A 17,889-nucleotide genomic window follows, 5' to 3' on the forward strand; every position below is an offset into this window, starting at 1 on the left:
GCATGAGACTAAATAAACCCACTATTGTGAAAAATCTCACCATCCCCTCTATTTTAAAAAAAATGTATCTACAAAGTATTGATGCCTAATAATCATTTTGGGTTTCATGGTGTCTAAATGCAATGGAGAGATACAGCACAAATGTGTAAATGATTAGCAATACTTTAAAAAAGAACATTGCATGTGAGCTAAGTAGTGGACAAAGCCTGCTATAATTGCTCATATTGCATGGGAACTTGGTGTGTATGTGAATTTATCTTAGTGTCATTTTTCATACATATTAAAGTATCATTTCATTAAAATTCTTAATGCAGCATTGAACCTGGTCAGACTGAAATGGGGATGACAAACGTCATGTCTGCCACACAGATAACCAGACCTTATGAAGGTGAAATTAGTTTTCAGGAGCAGTACTGCTCACTTGATTGATTCTGTCTTAGAAGTCATATGACTTAATGTTTCCTGCATGGGCTTCCACTGTCATGCAAACATGACCTGATAACACATTGTCAGGAGCGCTCCAGAGAGCTAACAGCAATCTAACATCTTTCTACTGAGTGTGAAGTTCCATCTGAAATGTGCATATTTGATAAGCAGCTCTTCTATCTGTCCTTTTCATTTTCAGAAAGTTAATCTTCTTTGCTTCACTGGGCGCTGAGCAGAAATCAGCTGGTTAGGAAATGCGGCAGGTGGCCCCAAACTACAGAACATGGACAGCTTGAGTCTCAGGAGGACGGCAGATGATGGGATCTTTCATAACAGATCACCACATCTAGGAACAACTCTTTGGCGGATCAGTCAACCCAGCTATGTGGAAACAGTCTCAAACAGCATTTTGAATAAGCACTTTTTGGTCTTTTTTATAAGATTAGTTCCTACTGACACAAACACTGACATTACTAAATGAAATACCTGGTTAGTCCACAACATAAAATATCTGGGTAAAATTCGTAAACATATTTTTTAGCACAGCAAGAAGTAATCACACAAGTCAGAAGTATTTTTGTTCTGCTCCGTAGCCATTGCCGAGACTAGGTTATAGAGGGCAAGTAGTTGGTGCTGTTATTGTTGAATTGTAAATCATAGCTATTAAAAATCTTTTTGTATTTTCTACTTTATTCTCCAATCACAAGAGCAGGGCAAGGCATTCAGAAGTTTATGATATGGTCAAGAAAACATGTAAGCCAGACTAGGGAGGGTAAGGGTTATAGTATACTAGCTGTGCCCGGCCATGTGTTGCTGTGGCGAAGTATGGTGGTATGGGAAATAAAGTATTGAGGAATTGGTGGTGGTTAAGGTAAAGGGTAAAGGTTTCCCCTGATGTTAAGTCCAGTCATGACCAACTCTGGGGGTTGATGCTCATCTCCATTTCTAAGCCGAAGAGCCGGCATTGTCCATAGCCACCTCCAAGGTCATGTGGCCGGCATGACTGCATGGAGTGCCGTTACCTTCCTGCTGGAGGGGTACCTATTGATCTACTCACATTTGCATGTTTTCGAACTGCTAGGTTGGCAAGAGCTGGAGCTAACAGCGGGTGCTCATTCCGCTCCCGGGATTTGAACCTGGGACCTTTTGGTCCGCAAGTTCAGCAGCTCAACGCTTTAACACACTGTGCCACCAGGGAGGGTAAGGGCCTCCAAATGTTCTTCAACTACTACCAGATATTGCCAATATAGTCAAGAACAACAGAAAAGAGGAGTGTCTGCTGGTGGATTACATATCAATGGGCTGATGCATTCCACTCTGGCTTCTAGTCCAGATAATTTGAGAAATCCAGACTAAAATCCAAAGATCTGCCACTTCACCGATATTAAAGCCATTCTCCTAATAACTAGGAAATGATCTTTATGCAGACAAACATCCTGTAAAGTAGACAGTCCAGTATACATTTGTCTAGAAACATGTCCTACTGAACTCATTTTATGTATGAAAAGACACAAAGTATATATAATTGCATTATATACTTTCATTATTTGACCCTCCAGATATTGTTGGACTGCAGTTCCAAATGATGATGATGATGATGATGATGATGATGATGATGATGATGATGATGATATATTTTTATTTCTTTCCTGCCTCTCCTGATGGCTCAAGGCAGGTTACAACATTGCTAAAACACATATTCATCTAAAAACAGTCTTTAAAATACACATATTAAAACATATTTCCACAAAATATATATTAAAATACATGAAAAAATGATTATACATTAGATGCACATTTAACATTCATCATTAAAACTGTCAGGGTAGGCCTGCCGGAAGAGTTTTAATTTGTGTCTTAAATTGCAACAACTGATATAGCTGTCGGAGCTCTTCTGGCAGGTCGTTCCACGGTCTTAAGGTGGCCAATGAAAAGGTTCTCTGAGTGACAGTTGCCAGTCAGGTTCTGGCAGGCTGGAGCAGACCCCCTCCCAGAGGACCTCAGTGTTTGAGTCAGATTGTATAGGACAAGGCAATTGTGTAGGTAACCTGGACCCAAACCATGTAGGGCTTTATAGGTCAAAACCAACACTTTTTATTCTGCCTGGAAACTAATTGGCAGCCAGTAGCACAGGAACATCCAGAAGTAAATATATTACACCTATCCTAAAGTCACTCCTGGATGTTCCCATAACCAATCTGGCTGCCATATTTTGAACCAACTTGGTTCTTGGTACATAGGTAACCCAATGTAAAGTGAATTGCAGAAGTCCAACCCTTTGGTTACCAGTGCATGCATTATCATCTTAAGGTTCTACTAATCTAGGAAGGGGCACAGCTGATGGATCATCCAAAGCTGTTAGTAAGCACACCTGATGGGTGGCTATGGTGGACTAGTGTGCTGGGAATTGCAGTTGAACATCTTGAAGGAGTTTATGCAATTCCTACCCCAATATAAACTGAATTGCAAAACACAAATAGAGTACATAATTCAATCAATGTACACATGTGTTGACATTCCATTCAGTAGGTCATTTCTAGTTGCAATGAGCAGTTCGATATAAACCTTAGTTTTTTTAGTAGGCTCCAATCCATTTTCTTTCAGAGCAAACTGCATTTGAAATTGATGGAAGTCTTCTGAATCAAGATATTCTGAGGAGTGGGGAAGGATTTTGTCAGTTCATAAGAGAGCAGTTTGAACTACTAGAAGCCCATTGCTTAAACCAGGGTAATGTATTGGCTCCTTGCCAATTTACTTCTACTTATTTGTTTTTGGCATATTTCTTCTTAATGCATTTGTGTCACATAGCTATTATATTCTGAGAATGGAAACTCTACCTGTTTGGATTTCTTTGCAAAGAGATGCTTTTTACTTCTACTTGTTTTTCCTTATCTTCGTACCAACTACTGATCCATGAAAGTGCCATGCCTCCTGTCATATGATCACTTCATCCTCTTACTAACATAATTGAGGAAAAGCAGTATTTTCGATCTCATTGGGTGTTGATTGCTCCTTTTGAGCCTGAGAAAGTAAGACACATAGATTTTCAAAGCACACATCCCCTCCTCCTCCAAACAAAACACTCCATTTCCTCTAGGTGAGCTTTTGAGAAAGACTCAGAGCGAAGCTTATAAAAGCTTAATTGTCTTGTCTCTTCCTTCCACATCTGTTTCTGGCAGTTATGCAACTGCTCAGATGCAAATGAATGCGCTTTCTGCCTTTTGAAGTGTATACTTTGAAACAAGAATCTGCTGTCTTGTGGATTTATCTTTTTTATATATAAAAAAATCTGCCTTCTTCTGTTTATTTCAGCATTGCCACACACCATTCACTCAGACATTTTTCACCCTGAGCCCTTAGAACAGCTTGCAGAGGGGAGTTCCAATAGATGGCTTCTCAGCATTCAGAACCAAGAGACTAGACCAGGGGCAAGAGACACCATCGGCAGTGATGAACAATAGAAGAGCTTTGGAAAGTTACTTCGGGGGTTATACTTCCCATAACACACTAGCAAGCATGAGTGTAGGATTTAAGGAATTGCAGTCCAAAATGTATCACCCCCAAATCAAGCTCATGCTCTTAGTTAAAGTTTGTTCCTAGGGCTTACATGCTTTTTTCTTTGCAGAACTCCAGGATCCTTCTTCCCATTTTCTGGCATAAATCAAAGGTGAATGGCCTCTGCTGAAACAAAAGTAATTCAGTTGCTCTGCACAGAATTTTTTTTAAAAAATGTTTTCTAAACTAGAAGAGAAATTTTGGATACTTAGATGGCATTTTGGCATTTTGTGTAACCCCTGTAGGATCTCAGGGGCAGAAAGTTGGCCTTTGCTTATTATACCATTCATTATTATCCCACATGTGTTTTTGCCCTATATTCTCCAGACTGTATTGCTCCACATTAGCAACATTTAGTGCCTGTTCATTGCTATCAAATTGACCTTAGAGAGACCGGTGACCAAGAGCCCTGCACACTCAAGGGTGTGGCTTCTTTGACTGAATATATACATGTAATGTAGTCTTCCACATTTCCTGGCACCTCTCATTTTACCTAGCACTAATGTGTCAAGTCATTGCATGTCTCATCATTTTGGCTTCTTCAAATATTTCTCTATTTCCTTCCAAAGGCTCAAGCAATACACAGGCAAGAGGCAGAAATTCAATTGACTGGTTATCTGTCATACACTAAAGCTTGCTACTGATCAGTAGAGTCTTCAGAAATATTCATATCTATGCATACATTTATAATACGTAGTGGATCTTTGGTATCTGCCTGGGTTGATTCCAGGACCCTTGTGGACACTGAAATCCACAGATGGTTAAGTACCATTATATACAATGGCCTAGTAAAATGGCACCCCTTGTACAAAATGGAAGACTCAAGGTTGGCTTTTGATATATTTGGGTGTCCTTAAAGGTCTTGGAATATTTAATAGTTTCAAGCCATGGTTGATTGGATCCATGTATACAGAATCCATGGATATGGAGTGCTGTCACGCCCGAGGCAACGGAGCACCAAGAACCAGACGCAGAGGCCAATATCTATCTAATATCTTTATTAAGTAAATATATAAAAGTAATAAAAACAAGTGAAGAATATAGTTCAGAAGCTGACCTATCAAATGAGGTCAAATAAAGTCCAAAAATGTATTGTCCAATAAATGATATTAGCGTTCAAAGTTTTTAATCCAACAACCGAAACACACACTATTGCCAAGCAATAGTGTGGGGAAAATGCCCAGAGTCTTTGAAGTCCAAGGTAGCTTGAGAACAAGGCTGGAAACAAACTTTAATCATTAAACAAGGTCCGTGACTAGGAACAAGGCGAAACAGAGATTCTAAGAACAAGGTCCGTGGTTAAAACGAAGCTAGACAAATCTTGAATACTTGATCCGGAAGACAAGGAACTGGGGTTGCGGACTTTGCGAAAAAGAAAAAGGAGGCGATAGGGCCATTGCAAGGAGAAGATGGGGTGATGGCGACAGGGGACAGGGAAAAGGCAGAACTACTTAATGCCTTCTTTGCCTCGGTCTTCTCAGAAAAAGAAAGCCATCTTCAACCTCAGCAACACGGAATGGACGAAGGATTGGGGGAAATCCAACCCCAAATAGGGAAACAAGTTGTCCAGGAACACTTGGCCTCTCTAAACGAATTCAAGTCCCCAGGGCCAGATCAGCTACACCCAAGAGTACTGAAGGAACTAGCGGAAGTTATTTCAGAACCACTGGCAATTATCTTCGAGAGTTCTTGGAGAACAGGAGAAGTCCCAGCAGATTGGAGGAGGGCGAATGTGGTCCCTATCTTCAAGAAGGGAAAAAAGAACGACCCAAACAATTACCGTCCGGTCAGCCTCACATCAATACCAGGCAAAATTCTGGAAAAGATCATTAAGGAAGTGGTCTGCGAACACTTAGAAACAAATGCGGTCATTGCTAATAGTCAACACGGATTTACCAAAAACAAGTCATGCCAGACTAATCTGAACTCTTTTTTCGATAGAGTTACGAGTTGGGTCGATACAGGGAATGTTGTGGATGTAGCGTACCTGGATTTCAGTAAGGCCTTCGACAAAGTCCCCCACGACCTTCTGGCAAACAAACTAGTAAAATGTGGGCTAGACAAAACTACGGTTAGGTGGATCTGTAATTGGCTAAGCGAACAAACCCAAAGGGTGCTCACCAATGCGTCGTCTTCATCATGGAAAGAAGTGACAAGTGGAGTGCCGCAGGGCTCCATCCTGGGCCCGGTTCTGTTCAACATCTTTATTAACGACTTAGACGAAGGGTTAGAAGGCACGATCATCAAGTTTGCAGACGACACAAAACTGGGAGGGATAGCTAACACTCCAGAAGACAGGAGCAGAATTCAAAACGATCTTGACAGACTAGAGAGTTGGGCCAAAACTAACAAAATGAAGTTCAACAGGGACAAATGCAAGATACTTCACTTCGGCAGAAAAAATGGAAATCAAAGATACAGAATGGGGGACGCCTGGCTTGACAGCAGTGTGTGCGAAAAAGACCTTGGAGTCCTCGTGGACAACAAGTTAAACATGAGCCAACAATGTGATGCGGCTGCTAAAAAAGCCAATGGGATTCTGGCCTGCATCAATAGGGGAATAGCGTCTAGATCCAGGGAAGTTATGCTCCCCCTCTATTCTGCCTTGGTCAGACCACACCTGGAATACTGTGTCCAATTTTGGGCACCACAGTTGAAGGGAGATGTTGACAAGCTGGAAAGCGTCCAGAGGAGGGCGACTAAAATGATTAAGGGTCTGGAGAACAAGCCCTATGAGGAGCGGCTTAAAGAGCTGGGCATGTTTAGCCTGCAGAAGAGAAGGCTGAGAGGAGACATGATAGCCATGTACAAATATGTGAAGGGAAGTCATAGGGAAGAGGGAGCAAGCTTGTTTTCTGCTGCCCTGCAGACTAGGACACGGAACAATGGCTTCAAACTACAGGAAAGGAGATTCCACCTGAACATCAGGAAGAACTTCCTCACTGTGAGAGCTGTTCGACAGTGGAACTCTCTCCCCGGGGCTGTGGTGGAGGCTCCTTCCTTGGAGGCTTTTAAGCAGAGGCTGGATGGCCATCTGTCGGGGGTGCTTTGAATGCGATTTCCTGCTTCTTAGCAGGGGGTTGGATTAGATGGCCCATGTGGTCTCTTACAACTCTACTATTCTATGATAAGTCCACACAAGGCTGGAAACACGAAGTTGCTTCTGGAGCTGCTCTGTTGACTCAGCAACAATTCTAACGTGCCAGGCACCTATATTGGGGTCTCGTTTTCCCGCCAACGACCTCTTTCCCTAGAGAACGGGAAACAAAACCCAACTTTGTCCAGATGTGAAACTCCTTAGAATTTCCCAAGGGAAGCATGGCTAATCAGCCTGTTGTTTAGCTGCAATCCGTAAGCTCCTGCGAGTCTGTTCTCTCACTCCCCCATCTGCAGAATAGGACTGTCTCCTAGGGAACGGGGGTGAGGAATGCCCAAGGTCTGTTTTACTGGGTTCTTGGGCGAAAACATCCGGCAGCTGGAAAGATTTTGGCTCTTGTTGAACCGGTGAAAACCCCATGTTTTCGTCTTCATCTGTCACGATGGCACTAGGAGCAGGACTACAAGGCCCATGAGGCATCACAAGTGCTAATTGTATAAGTAAATTTACTCGTAATATTTTACCGTATTTTCTTGAGTCTAAACACATGGCCATAATAAAGGTGTGCATTCATATTGAGTATTATGGTAATCTAAGATCTGAGGCAAAGTAAAAGGGGAAACTCCTTCAGAGCGCCATGAGGCTTGCAAACAGGGAGCAGCCAATAGGAAAGAGAAGGAAAAGACTCAAGAGAAGGAAGCCACTTGCGTTTAAGATTTTCTGCCTCCTTTTGCCAAGGTCAGACTGCTTCTGAAACCAAAGGGAAGACTGGGAGGCAGAAAAACCCTGTTCAGTTTTCACGATCAAATAGGATTACGCACTTTAAAAGCTGCAGAGTTCTGGGGCTTGTAGTTCATCCCCAGAACTTCTCTTGCTGGGAAGGATCAAAGCCCCTCCCTAAACTTCAAGCTCCAGAATCCTGCAGGAAGTTGCAGGATTGAAAGTGGGCACAGATTAAAAATACTTTGGGGGGACGTGTTCATTTCAATTGCTAGAAGATTTGGCATCCTAACACTTTAGTTTGAAAAGAAGCAGCTTTTGCAGTATTTAATCCCCATACTTCCAGTAAGTCAGGGGATTTTTCCATAAGATTTGCATGTAGTTCCTTTTGCAGCGCTAAGAAGATTTGGGGACTAAAGTCTAGGTCCACAGCATAGCCTTCCTAGGATGCAGCTAGACTGCAGAATTAATGTGGTTTAAGACCACTTTTAATTGCCATGGTTCAGTATAATCTAATCCTGGGGGCTGCAGTTTGGTGAGACACCATCATTCTTTGGCAGAGAAGGCTGAATACCTTTGTAAACTATTGTTCCCATGAATCCATAGCATTCAACCATAACAGTGAAAGTCGTGTCAGACTGTATTAATTCCAGTGTAGATTCACCCAAAGACTTTAGAATCCCCTAGTAAAGGTAAAGGGTTCCCCTGATGTTAAGTCCAGTCGTGTCCAACTCTGGGGGTTGGTGCTCATCTCCATTTCTAAGCTGAAGAGCCGGCATTGTCCGTAGACACCTCCAAGGTCATGTGGCCGGCATGACTGCATGGAGTGCCGTTACCTTCCCGCCAGAGCAGTACCTATTGATCTACTCACATTTGCATGTTTTCGAACTGCTAGGTTGGCAGAAGCTGGAGCTAACAGCGGGTGCTCACTCCGCTCCCCGGGTTTGAACCTGGGTTCTTTTGGTCTGCAAGTTCAGCAGCTCAGTGCTTTAGCACACTGAGCCACCGGGGGATACACCTATACCAAGTATGGGCAAAATAAGGCCTGGGAGCTGGATGCAACCCCCTGGGTACTTACCTGAGGCCCTCCTCATTTTCTCTGTCTTCTCGGCATAAGGATGCAATGGCATGCTGCATCCTCATGCAGAAAGGATGGAAGAAGAAGTCATGCAGCAGCTGAAAGCCCTCTGGAGTGCTCTCAGCCACCACATATCTCACCCTCCTCCCAGCATAAGAACGGAGGGACTGGCCCCGTCCTAATGCCAAGAAAACAGCCTGAGGAAGGCATGCAGGGGCTAAGAGTCCACTGGAGCACTCTTGGCCATCACCTATATTGTTCTCCTCCGAGCATAATGCCAAGAGGACAACCCAAAGACTAGGGAAGGAGGATTGGGGCAGTCGTCGCATGCCTCATTTTCCTCTCGGCATATGCCCCATCCTTAGGTGAGGATAACAACATAAAGATGACCCGGGCCCTGCCCTGCCCTGCCCTGCCCCCTCCCAGCCCCACCCTCTCCCAGACGCTCTCCCTCCTGGGCCCATTCCACCCAGCGTGTGCTCAGCTCTCCTCCCTCCTGGCCCAGCCCGCTCAGCCAGGCCCACAATGTGGCCCCAAGACAAAAAAGTTTGCCCATGTCTGACCTATACTGTAATCATGTGTGCTGTTTGATATTATTCAGTGTATGGAATCCTGGGATTTGAGGTTTGGGGAGTCACCAGCCCTCTTTGGCAGCGGAGGCTAAAGAGCTTGTAAAACTACATTTCCCAGGATTCCATAGCATTAAACCAGGGCAATTAAAGTGATGTCAAGCTACTTTCATTCTGCAGCATAGATTCACCCAAGGAAGCTGAAACAGGATAAACAGGAGAGGATAAACAGTAACATCTTTTTTCAAAAAGTGCACTTTTTGCAGCTCTGTATTACATCCACCAGCAAAATACGTTTTTTTGTTTTTTTGTTTCAGAGTTTTTAAAATTGAGGATTACATTACATTCAATGGTGCACTATATTAGATTAAATATGGTATATACCTAACTTTCAAGGCTGCAAACAATTAAAAAATCTGTACCTTAGACATAATATTGCAAAGAAATAAAAGCAAAGAAATTAAAAGCACAATTGAATATGGGAATATTCAGCATAGCCGGCCTGCATCTAAATGGATCCTCAACACCATTATTGAACATAGAGGTTTTTGCATGCTGATAAAAGGAAAATAAAGGGAGAGCCAACCTCACTGTTATTGTTTAATTTTTTATTGTAAGATGGAGTTCAATGGGAAAGCATAATTCTTCCAGCATACGTATATAAAAAATGAGTTTCTCCAGATGTTTTGGAGTATAATTCCCTTAAGTCGCCCATGGGATTCTAGTTCAAACTATCTCAAGGATATTAGATTTCCATCTATAGATCAGTTCTTTTGGGATCTTGATCATCTCAGCTATCATTTTATAAAATAGTTCATTCCAGCCCTTGTCAATGCAAGCATATATGTATATGTACATATATATACCCACACACGCACGCACACACCAGCCTTTTGCCATCAAAACATATGGAGATATTATATTTCACCATGTTGCACTGCAGTCCAAAGCATATCTGTAAACTTTAGATCTAAGGTCCTCCAATTACAGACAGTACATCTTGTGTTTAGGACTTTTACATTCAAGATGTGTACTTTACCACTGAGTCCCTTTCCTTGGTTCTGGATTTTTATGTTTTTTTTTTCATTTCTACCTTTCCTGTCCACTTTCAATAAATTATCATTGAAAGCTATGTAATAAATTAGGCAACTGTCTTTAACTTTAAAACCCCTCTGGCTTCTTCTCCCCTCCACCCTTTTGGGTGACAAATTTAATACAATGTAATTATTTATTGGAATAAATCACAGTGGAAATATGCTGTCATCTTCATTATTCAGTGGTGCACTTCTCTCCCACTGAAAAATCAATGGGATCTAAGCACACTTAATTGCATGCTAGACTGCAAACCTGGCTCCTGAATGATTCGCAACATGGCTTTCATCTCCCATGACTTGCCTCATTCTGTGCTCAGCAAAGAGAAAACAACCATGTTTGTGTTATTATAAGCATTCTCCCCCGCCTACATACAAGCACTTCTATTATTATCATTTGACCAACTTTCTATCACTCAGAAAATAGGTAAGACCTGCCACACACATTCCGTAGGGATTAGCGAACTGGATGTCTACAGAGATTTGTTCCTTTTAACAGCTAAGCTGTGACACTGCAAGAGGCTAAATGCAGTGAAATCCAAACCCACAGCCACTTTTCACTACTGCTGCCATCACTACCAGCAGTACTTCTGGGGATTTTTGTCATCTTGGGTAGTGCCAGAGATCAGTTCAAAGAAAGTTCAGGCAATTAAAACATCCAGTTGAAATGCCCAGCACTTCAGGCTAGCCAAAAAGCTTTGTAGAGGATTCCAATTTATATGTGTGTGTGTCATTCACACAGTAAAGGACTCATGGCTGCAGATGGATCAGAAGAAGATGAAACAGCATTGAAAAGGCAGCAAGCCTCTATCTGATCTTCTGTCTCCTTTGCCCCTTTCTCATAAACCTCATTTCCTATTTTAAAAGGACTGGATGTTCTTTGAAAAAGCATCATATGGGACTGCTTGAACTGTGAACTCCATATCAGTTAAATTATGACTTGATTCAGTGTTGGAACTTCAGGTTCAAAAATTCTGCAATCAGTGCTAGCACAAACCATAGTCCTGCATAAGTCTATAAGGAGAATCAGGAAAGCAAAGCAAAATTTCAGGAAACGACTTAGTACCATGGACAGTTCCACCCTCTTCTCAATTGAGTCTGCAAACATACCAGGGAAGAGATTTTTCCAAATAAATAAAAATGGTTGTTAAGATGCCTTATATGCTCAGATCAACTCCTCTTCTTGTATGACCACAAGAGATGGAAGCAACACTTCCCTGTTTTTATCCTGTGAGAGCAAAACATGATATGTAGACATGGAAAAGGGCTGCATCTGCTATTTTTCCCTAGTCATGAAATCCACTCCCTATGGAGGCCTGTAATGCTGGTCACATTCAGCAATAAGTAAAAACTGGACTACACTGCTTTTGGGGAACATGGTTTGGTTCTGAATGCTGGATTTGGATTTCTCCTCATTTTATCCTGCTGAATTGTTTCATAACTAAGTTGGGTCTTTTATTCCTTACTCCTCCAGGAAATGAATATTGACATAAAGGGAGGGAGGGAGGCAGAGAGGAATGTCTTATCTTTTCAAACAACTGCGCTTGGATATGTTGTCCCAATCACAAATTGTGGTGTTTTCAATTATGGTTTAGTTAGGGTTTGTTAAAACAAACTACAAAAGAAGCCATGGCTTGAAGTTGAACAGTTTGGTCAAACTGTGAGTTAAAATTAATCACAGTTTTTCCCTTTTAGGAAATATTTCTAGTCTCCTCCTCAAGTCTGCACTAAATGAGGAAAAAGGATGAAGGCTACACTCATTATTACCACAAAATCTCATCATACATTATATTGCAAGCATTTTCTGCATGATATCAGCAACAACATCAACATCAGTTGCTCTTTCTGAATGTTTCATATTAAAAATATTTCATATTCTCCATGCCATCTCACTTATTTTCTCCTTTCTCTCCCTCTCCAATTGTTACAACTTTTTTTACAATATAAAGATTGATATGCTTGCATTTTCCAAATCAACCACTAGATGACCGGTACCAAAAGAAAATGCACCAGGTACAAAGCAGTCTTGTGAAAACAAATCACATCAGCAGAGGACTGAAAAATTCCTTTCTGCAAATGATTTAATTCATCATAAATGCAGGATGTATGTGTATTTGAACTGATTTTAGTCCATCTTGAAAAGAAACATGGAGCCCTCCCCCCATGCCATATTTTTCCAGTCATCTGGTTAATGACACGTGCAGGTGAAAGTTGACTTATCCATACAACATATCCAGTTGAAGATGACATGAGTGCAGTTGCACATGACCATAGTTGTACAGTACATTAAAGTGTTCAGAATAACATTCAAATATGCATTGCCTTTATGCATTACCTTTACACACTGAAATTCTACAATGGTTTGTCAGCCAGTCTGCAATCCCAAATTATGCCAATAATTATCCAGTTATTGCTCATTAGCTTGATCTTTCACACAAATAAGTGAGAACAAAATGTATTTTGTCATACGACAACAGTGAAACATAACACCTTTTAAGAAATCATTACTTTTGAAGTATTTAGACTGAACTAAGTCCGAACTATCTTCCATCCCTTGCCATTCAAAACTGGTGACTTAGTACTGGTCCAGATAAATACAGGAGTTCTCATTCATTGTGGTGGTAACAGGTGACAGAACCTGCCTTTCAGAGGCATGTTGTTTCAGTGGATGAGGATTTTATAGTACTTGAATAAAGGAGGCTGAACACTTATCAACCTTTATCTATGTAAGAACTTGATATGCTTGACTCAGATCTTGACAATATTTTCCAAAGAATCTCCCTTTGGATCTGTTTCTCATTGAGTATCTGGTCAGAAAAACAGGTACACGTTTTGATATTGTGCATGATCATAATGAAAAATCTACCCATAGAACAGAATGTGCTTGCCCCTTTGCTTTTCTCATTACCATGGTGTGGATGTCCATATCTGGTCATTCAGTCCCATACTCTTTGTTTTGATTCATTGGTTATACAAGCAGAGTGTATTCCATTGTCTAGCATGATGTCTGGGATCACTTAGAGAAGGGCCATAGTTCAGTAAAAGAGCACAAGCCATGAATGCAGAAGGTCCCAGGTTCAAACTACAGCATCTCCAGGTATGGGTGGGGAAAGATACTTGTTTCCAAAGCTGGAGAACCACTGCCAGTCAGTGGAGACTGGAATTGGGAAATCCAGTCTATACTCCTGAGCGACAGTTGTCCTAATACAATATCTGGTGGTCTTCTGTCTGGCTGTCAAGCAGGCTCAATCCTGCTTAGCTTTTCAAATCAGAGCACATCAGACAATGACATGATGAAATGTCTACTCCAACTGAAAAGGACTAAAATTCCAATGGTCCCCTACTATTGGCTGCATTGGCTGGGGTTTGTGGGAGCTGCAACCAAACATATAGAGAGCCACGATTTTGCCCCCTCCAGTGTAGGCAACACTGATCTAGAAGGAGCAGTGCCCTAGTTTAGTAAGAGGCAAATTCCCATGCATTAAGCTTACCCTTTTTGGCCTAACCTATTTAATTCCTAACTGCTACTGCTTGCCTGCAGCACTCTAAGGGTAAAGTGTTGCCGTGTCAGATGTGCGCTGGATGCACGGAGGCACTCAGGGGATTAATGAACAGTTTTGTAGCCAGCCCAGCCCAAGAAACCCATGAATAATCAATGGTACTTGAGGCTGCTCGGGTAATTGAATTGCAAACCTGGTAATAACTGGAGATTTATCTGTAGTAGAATTACCTGTGCCTGATTCTAAATGTATGTACAGGGTGATGAGAAAACTACTGATCGTGAGGATTATTTACCTACTTTGTTGGATTTTTTAAAAAAAGAATTTCTATGCATTTGCTATCCAGATTAATGTGTATCCTGCCTGAATCTATGTCTAATGTCTTCTAAGCTACGTGTCAGCAAATCCAACACATCCAATGCTGCCAAGATAAAAAGGGTGATGGCATTAAAGGGACACATTTAAAGTAAGAGAGGTTACAATATAAAATATACAATTTAAAAGGAAAACCCTTCAATTTCATACCCCTGATGATATAGGGAAACATCATCATAATCGCTGTTATTTTTGTTGACTAGTGAAATACAGAACATCATGACAAGTACGTAGTCTTTATTTTATGGTAGTTTTCCTTAGGCAAATGATGCTGATGCTGCCAGAGACCTCTTTGGGTGTTTGCTTAACTGAGTAGAAGGCTAAATGGGTTGAGTGAATGGAGGACGAACATAAACCTAGCCCACATCCAGAAATACAATCAGACTTCCTGATACCAGGGGCCCAAATCAAGGAAACTTTGTAACTGGATTGTAACTAGATTCAGTTGAACATAGCAAAAAAGCTTCATGCTCTATTTTGGAAGTCTGTGACAATGACAGATCCATAGGGATTATGGGGGACAGAGTGTACAAGCATAGCCATTATCTCAGCTCATTTAGTCCTGTGTTCACTCAGGCAAATACCTAAATAGAAGCAGAGAGGGCCATTCAGTGGTTAATATAGCACATTACCGGAAACTAGGGGTAGGGAACCATTGACTGTTCAGTAGGCTTGTGTGTGGATTTCGTTTCCCTCTTCTCCTTTGGTATCTTTGGTACTTTGGGAGCATATAATGGTTATGTTGTCGACCGCGTTTTAGGGGATCGGGCCCTTAAGGAGAGAGCCGATCCGGTCCTGAGAGAACGGACCTTGGCGGAGCCAATAGGAAAATATGAGCCGCAATACAACCTGAAGCCGAAATGAAGAAGGTCCGCCAAAGTTGAAGGAAAATCCGCCAAGGAGTCTTTATTGAGCGATTCAGCTGAAAAGGACTCTAGTAGTGATCATTCAGTCTACTAGGGTACCATATAATCAAAATAAAGCCATATTTATACAATGTTTCAGTCTGACAGCCCCTTGAATTTCCCGCCCCACTCCCCCGCCCATCTGATCGCGGATAGGCTAGAGGGTTGAACGAGGCGGGCTTTCGTTTCCCGCCTTGCTCTGCTGGCCCAATAGGGAGCTGCTTTTTGTCCCCACTCGAGCCAATCAGGAAGGAGAAGGCGGGAGTTATTGGAACAATGAAGTGACAGGGCAGGAAAGATCGGATTAATTCCTGCCCGGCCGATTTCTAAAGGGATTAATGACAGCAATCAAGGGTTCCTGTCACGTATACAGATTTTAGATATGCCTTGGGGTGTCAGGGGGGGAAGTGGTGATGGGTGGTGATGAGCCATAATTGACAGGCTCCACAGGGCGCCTTCCTGAGGTGTCCTGGAATTTCCTTAGGATGAGATATGACAATGTTTGCCTTGGAGGCGAATCACCTTTAGGACAACACTCCGAATTTGGTGACTCAAGCCTTATATTGTCCATGCAATCTGAATTAGATTGGGTTAAGCTGTGGCAGATTATCCTTTTGTTTTTGGGAAGGGAAGCCTGGGTCATAGAAAATGGGACAGGTTCTGGGGTTCAGGTTGAGTTCAAAATATTTCCTGTTTGATTTCATGACTTGGCAATTATATGAAATAAAATGAAAAATAAAATAAAGTTGGAATATAAACCCTGCTGGGAAAAATACATATTTTCCGGGGATCCCAAAGAGTACAAATACATATAGGCAGACAGATAGATTTCATGGAAATAAGGGAGAATCCATAAAAGTGAGTTACATTGCATAAGGGGGAATCATGAATGATATAAACAATTGAAAAACATTTGATAAATACGAAGTTCATAACATCTGGGGAACCCAATATGGAAATTCATAAAAGTGGAGTTTTAGCAGCATGATTTTACAATTCATGAAGTTGTTATCTCTTGCCTCAGAGTGCAGGGATAATCCACAGTAAACTCCAGTAAAAAGTCTCAATCACCTTCTACTATAAATATATGGAATATAGAACATAAAATCTTGACTTTTGAACTATCTTTTACAAAGTCCTGGGGGGGGGGAGGGTGGTCATCTCGATCACATTTTGGGCCCTTCGGTACAAAAACCCACCCAACACGAAAGCAAGTGGGAGCCAATCTTGCCTCCTCCTCCCCTATTTGGCATCACAGTTGGCATCACAGTTGAATCTTTTTTATTTTCCTTTATTTTCATGATTCTTTTTATTTACTGGGACTGACTGGGAGTTGGGGTCCTGAGAGACGGTGGGTGGGGCGCACAAGTGTGTTTGGGGGCTTGGAGATGGGGAGTCGCCCTTTTACCTTCTTTTTCTCCTTCCCTTCCTCTCCTTCAGAAAATATTTCTAAAAGATCATTATTATTAATAATAGTAATCCCAGCAAACAAAAAGAGATGCCTACCTCTCCTCTAGAGTAGAAAGTAGAAACAGCTTTAAGGAAGCAAAACTAGGAAGCAGAACGGAGATTGCAGGTACTGAAAACAGAAGGGATTATAAAGGTAGTCCTGGTCGGATAGCTCTACTGAGCTACAGGTTATCACTCTTCCTTCCCTGGGTCTCCTAAAAATGCCTCTTGGAAAGCTGTGTGGCATCTGGTGCTGTGGAGAGAGAGCACACATGCCTGCCTAGAATAGAAACAGCTTTAAGAAGCATTAAACTCAGTCTCCTCTAAAAACAAAAGGTAAAGGATCCAGAAAGAGTAGTATCTTAACTTTGATGCTTTTTAAAATCCAAGTCTTAATGAAGGAGATGGAAGGAGGGCCTGTGGGAAGTCCTCCCCCCACCCACATAATGGGCTGGATAGGATGCTTTCTTAACCCTGTTGCTGACCTCAGGCTCCCTTGACAGGAAGAAAGGAAAGGCTCCCAGGGAAAAGGGCTGTCTCGTTAGTTCCCCATTGCTGCCAAAGGGCTAAAAAGAACTGCCTTTTTCAGATGTGAGATGAAAACACTCATTCAGCAGCATGCCTGTCTTTGGGAGGCACTGGAAAACGGATATGGGGGGCTTCTGGTAGCTGGTAAGCAGAAACAGATAGTGATTCACCCAAAATGCACAAGTTCAGACGTTTAGGGCTGCAACTTGTTTAGTCTGTTTCCACTGGCTAAGCTGGGTTCAACTGAAAGGGGTCATAGGCCAACGTATCTGGTGGCCAAACATTTCTCCACTCTGTAGTAGCACATAAAGCAGAAACTGAAACTGGAGTTTAACCAAATGTTATTGTGGCCTGTGTTTGCCAAGGATTCACAAATAAAGGTAGAAACTACTGATGAAAATTAATTGGTTAGTATAACAGGCTTCCAATGGTTACAATTTCAAAAAAGGACAACAAAGCTTTCCTGTTTTTCCAAAGTAACTAAAATAGTTGTTATGCGCCTTCAAGTCATTTTTAATGTATGGTGAACCTAAGGTTACTATCACAGGGCTTGTATAGAGGTGAGTTACTTTTGCCTTCCTCTAAAATTGAGGGAG

General features: G+C 41.9%; 1 long non-coding RNA gene across 1 annotated transcript; it reads left to right on the forward strand.

Annotated features, from left to right (window-relative positions):
• Positions 1-31: 31 nt before the first annotated feature.
• On the forward strand, positions 32-12,416 carry LOC134296624 (uncharacterized). The gene is made up of 2 exons (XR_010003419.1): positions 32-3,153; positions 12,232-12,416. It is a non-coding gene; the product is annotated as an uncharacterized LOC134296624 (long non-coding RNA).
• The last annotated feature ends 5,473 nt before the right edge of the window (positions 12,417-17,889 follow it).

This window comes from Anolis carolinensis, chromosome 2, assembly GCF_035594765.1.
Source record: "Anolis carolinensis isolate JA03-04 chromosome 2, rAnoCar3.1.pri, whole genome shotgun sequence".
NCBI classification, from domain to species: domain Eukaryota; kingdom Metazoa; phylum Chordata; class Lepidosauria; order Squamata; family Dactyloidae; genus Anolis; species Anolis carolinensis.